This window comes from Eptatretus burgeri, chromosome 1 (assembly GCF_056783735.1).
Source record: "Eptatretus burgeri isolate ZD-2024b chromosome 1, Ebu_testis_v1, whole genome shotgun sequence".
Classification (NCBI taxonomy): Eukaryota; Metazoa; Chordata; class Myxini; order Myxiniformes; family Myxinidae; genus Eptatretus; species Eptatretus burgeri.
In genome coordinates this window covers 5,803,525-5,808,667 of record NC_140961.1, presented here as the reverse complement: position 1 = coordinate 5,808,667, position 5,143 = coordinate 5,803,525, and the positions used below count along the sequence as shown (strand labels likewise).

Below are 5,143 nucleotides of genomic sequence, written 5' to 3'. Positions count from 1 at the left end.
CTTGGCAACATCCAGCCTAGGCTGGGATGGTACCATTCTCCAGGATTTAAGGTGCAGCTTTAGAGTTGCTACAACAAGCCTGTGGTCAGTATTGAGGAACTGAGCACTTCGGTAGACCCTGCAGTTCTGGATCATCCTCCAATGACCATCAATGAGGACATGGTCAATCTCCTTTGCCACACCGCCAGCGTTGGAATACCAAGTCCAGCGATGAGATTGTGGGCGCTGAAACCATGAACCAGCCACCCTAAGTCCATGACTTCTTGCAAAGTCAAGGAGCTTAGTGCTATTCTGGTTCATAGTTCCTGACCCATGGGGACCAACACACACCTCATAACCATCCCTATCAGTTCCAGTCGATGCATTGAAATCCCCCAAGACTAGAAGTGTATCTCGTCTGGGGCACTGATCAACCACAGACTCGAGTGTGGCGTAGAAGGCATCCTTCACGGTGAGATCACTCGTCTCAGTCGGAGCATAAACAGAGACCAGGGAAATGACACCTAAGGAGTGACGAATCCTTAATCTCATAATACGCTCGTTGACCGGTGTTACCTCAATTATCATTGGGGTCAGCTTCTTGGACACAGCTACAGCAACTCCTTGGGTATGGTAACCATCAGAGCGACCAGACCAATAGTAGGTGTAACCACCCACCATTATCTCGCCGCAATCCGCTCTCCGAACCTCAGAGAGTGCTGCAATCCCGATGTCCAAACGCTTGAGCTCAGATGATAACAGAGACAGGTGATCATCCTCTCTTAGGGATAGGACATTCCTGGCACCCACCCGAAGGGACCGCCTCAGGTTAACCCAAGGAGACCGCCGTCTGGTGGACGACACCTCAGCACCACTCCGACACACTCTCCCGCAATATGACCCAGGGATGTTACCCCGTGGTTTCCCTCCTATCATCAAAGATTGGGGGTCCCGAAGGCTTTGCCCCAATCCCGTCATCCGGTGAGCTGCCTTGCGAAGGGAAGCTGCACAGGAGGTACTCCCACGGAGTGGGTTTTCAGATTTTTTTGCGTTTTGCCGAATGAAGGGTTTTACGGTGGCCGGAGTGCAAATCCTGCCACCAACCTCCTAATAAGAAGTAACCCAACTGCAGGAGGACATCTGCAGACACAGTTGGGCACTAGATATGGATGGCCGTTGGCTCACAAGGAGCTCCTCCACCCTTTGACAGGTTTTGTTTTTAATCCTGCTGGGTGTCCATATCCAAACACCCCCTCACCAGAAAACCTGGTGGGGGAGACGGTTTAGTCGCCGACAACCCGACCATGGAACAGGTTAGTATAGGTTTACATGGTACCTGTAGCAGGTCACAGATCGAACCTCACCTGACACAAATCGACTATGGCATCTATTATATAGTCCATCTAGGACCATGGAACATCGACAAATCGACTATGTACTATGGCAGAATCGACCTCATCAAGGTATTCATCAGGAGTGAGCATGTCCCAGACCACACAGGTCATCTCAGCTGCATCATTGGAATGCTCAATACCTTCGCAGCAGCGGGCCACCATCAGTACGCAAAGGGAGCAAGGCTGTATGTACAGCTGATGCATCAGCGACAGAAGAGTCCCATGTTCCAGGAAACTCTATCCAAGTTAACTTTGTACGGCAACCATGTAGTCAGGTTCCCAGACCATGAATGGTCTGGCACATGGACTGATATCATGATAGAAACCACACTCATGCGTGAGGCAAAATCCTCCGGTGGTCTAAACAGAGGCCGCTTTCGGAATGAGTCTTCTCATAAGTCTTGGGTTCAGACTCTGAACCACTTTTCATTCATTCACCAAGAGCTAGAAACAAGCATTGTCAAATGTGGGGTACCTGTCCACACCAACGTTAAAAGAGCCCAAATGAAGAGAAATAATGATGCTGTCAACACCATAGTTGGGTGGTTGGAGGAAGTCAACAATGTCGATGCCACACGGGACAAGAAGACTCTGGTGTCCTTCTCAACTGGGTTCAGCAGCACTCCCGAAGACCAAGTCAACGCTAATCAAGCAGAAGAAGATGGCAGAGCCATACAGGCTAAGATGGATGGGAAAACTTGTGGATGCAATGGTAACCAAACACAAGGTCAAATCACTTGCAAGCCTCAGATCTGGACCCAAAGTCAATGGCGAGAAGCTGGTCATTGACTCATTGAAGCTATTCAACCGCCTCATTGTCATCAGTGAGCGTGAAGTCAAGACCAAAGAAACTCTGCTCTTTGAGTTGACGCCAAAACCGATGTCTCCGTTTGACAAAAATCAAAAGTTGTGAAAGCCAGACAAGGCTGCCCTAGCAAGGTCCCTGAAGGCATGTGCGGCACCTGTCGAACAACCCCCCTGCACAAGCCTTGTGGTTGATGGTGGGTGGCTCCTGCACAATGTGAAGTGAGAGGATAACCTTACTTGGAAGGATGTTGCTGAGAGCTACCTCCGGTTTGTGAAGTCCATGGGGAGCCATTGCCCCCAGATAACGGTGGTCTTTGACGAATATGGCAGCTTCACCAAGGACCATGACCACTTGAGACGAACAAAGAATGCATGCTGTGACATTCAAATTCGTCTGGATCTCAAAATCATCATTGCAAGAGAAAAGTTCTTTGATAACAAGAACAACAAAGCCCAGCTCGTTCTGCTCCTTGCTGAGACATTTAGTAGGAATGGAATCAGTGTACAGCAATGCTCCAATGATGCCGACGCCTCCATCGTCCACGCAGCTCTAGATGAGGCAAGAGAGTCCCCCGTCGAGGTGAGGGCTGAGGACACAGACGTCCTGGTTATGCTGATTCATCATGTTGCAGACCATCCGATCTTCCTCACGACAGCCAAATAAACATCTTACAATGTAGGAAAGATCCGGGAGGCCATCCCAGAGATATACCGGAGGTATCTCATCTTCTTGCACAGCTTCTCCTGCTGCGATACAGTGTCTGCAATTTTTGGGTTTAGCAAACCAACTTTGCTAAGCAAGCTCTGCAAGACTGATGAAGCAAAGAGGGCAATGGATGTGTTTATGGACATCCGAGCTGAGAAAGGTGATATCATTGAAGCAGGCTGTGATCTTTTCATGCTCATGTTCCATGGGAAATCCTCCAAAGACTTGAGATTCGACATCTTCAGCAAACGAGCTGCTACTGGGAGCATAAAACCTGAGAAACTCCCCCTGACAACAGGAGCTGCAGCACAGCACTCTCTCCAAGCTTACCTCCAGACTAGAGACTGGCTGATGCTGCAAAGTCCATCGTTGGATGCCCAGGATTATGGATGGCAACTCACTGAGCAAGGATATGCACCAGTCCCTTCCACAGACCCCATTGCACCAGACTACATCCTGATGTTTGCCAGCTGCAACTGTGTGGGGGACTGCAGCTCACTCAGGTGCTGCTGTAAAAAGCAAGGAGTCAAGTGTATTTCTGCTTGCGGCATTTGTCATGGTAAATCTTTCCTGAACATAAACCAGCTGGATGACAAGAGGAGTGAGGAAGATACTGGGGAGTTTGATGAAAAAGGTTGTAAAAGCTGACGAGGCAACATTTCCATTGAGCACAGTTCCATTAAAAATGTCAATAAAATACATTTTATATAATCAAGGAGTGTTTTTTTTCTCAAAAATAATGGTTGGAATCAATTCAGTACTCCAAAAAACCCCTAGTTCGACATCCCACAAGTCAATATTGGCAAAAGTTAATTTTCCGATTTTTTCGCGCAGGCCCTCTGAGCACTTGAACTTTGATTGGCTCCCCAGAATTTTCCACAAGGATTTGGGTTTGCACTAATTAATAGGTGTTAGTAGACACCAAGATGAATAGGTTAGTGAAGAAATTTTTTGGTAAGCAATTTTTTCACAGATGGTCAATACAATTTCCTAAAATTCCCTAACTATGTGTTGGGTCAGCCTTCTTGGCTGCTTTATGCAGCAGTTTCGGCTCGAGTGGCATGGGAGGTGTTCTTTTATTTGTATAATCCTTGCCACTTGGGTTTAGTTGAGTCGGTGAGAGTTGATTTGCTATTCCCTCTCGCTCCCACAGATCTCCGAATGTCTCTGTTTCCCAACCGTTTTGTCCTTCCCTCTCCAACCCCTCTTGTCTCCTACCCCCCCCCCCACCCTCCTGGGAATCCTCCGTCGTGCAAAGTCCTTCCTCGGCCCATCTGAGCTCCTGACTACTTACAAAGCTTTTGCCCGCAGCCTGATAGAGTACTGCACTCCCCTCTTGGCTGGTGCTCCTGTCTCCCACCTTTCTTGGCTTCACGCTGTAGAAACCAAGGCATTTCGGATCATTGGCATCTCCCGCAATGAGGCTGAGTCTTTGGGCCTCTCACTCAATCACCGCAGGTTGGTCGGTGGTCTTTCTCTCTTCTACAGTCTCCTCTCCAGCCTCGCCCCCCCCCCTGCTCTCTCTCTCTCTGCGATTTGTCCCCGCCACATTTCCACTGGACGCTCAAGGTCCGCCAACAACCCCCTTCTGGTAAAACTACCAAAATCACGAATCACTGCTCACCTTCACTCTTTCATTCCTCTTTTTCCCCACCTTTGGAATAAACTCCCTCACTCTATTCATTCCCATTCTTCCCTCCAGGCCTTCAAAACAGCTGTTCACCACCACCTGTTGTCCTCCCCCATTCAAATCCTCGATATTTTCTACCCCTGATAATCCACCCAAGCCCACCTCCTTCAAATTCCCTGCTTTCCTTCCTCAAAGTCCCTGTAATGCCCATCTTCTATTCCCCATGTTCCCCATCCCATCCCTCTCCCTTCCACAGATCTCCTAATGTCTCTGTTCCACACTGTTTTGTCCTTCCCACTACCTCCCCTCTTGTCTCATGCCCCCCTTGCCATGTGTTGTGTGTTAGCTCTCACATGAGCCTTGACAATGTATACAAAAAATAAAAATGAAAAGAAATCTGGTTGTCTGGTTTGCTTGCATTGCGCGCATGATACTAGTTGTGTGCATGAAGGGAGGGAGTTATGGGGTCTGGTCTTGTTCAGTGAGGGTGAAACTGTCTGCCACTTCTGGAAGGAGGAAGTATCAGTGTGTAGAGCTTTGACATCAGCAGATGTGAGAATCTCATCTCGCAGGAAACCCAAGGCTTGAGAAATCTCAGGCTTGATGGATGCCAGGGTGCATGACCTG

At 48.7% G+C, this 5,143-nt stretch overlaps 1 pseudogene; it reads left to right on the top strand.

The window, feature by feature from the left end:
• Positions 1-964: 964 nt before the first annotated feature.
• Positions 965-4,876, top strand: LOC147033805 (uncharacterized; annotated as a pseudogene).
• The last annotated feature ends 267 nt before the right edge of the window (positions 4,877-5,143 follow it).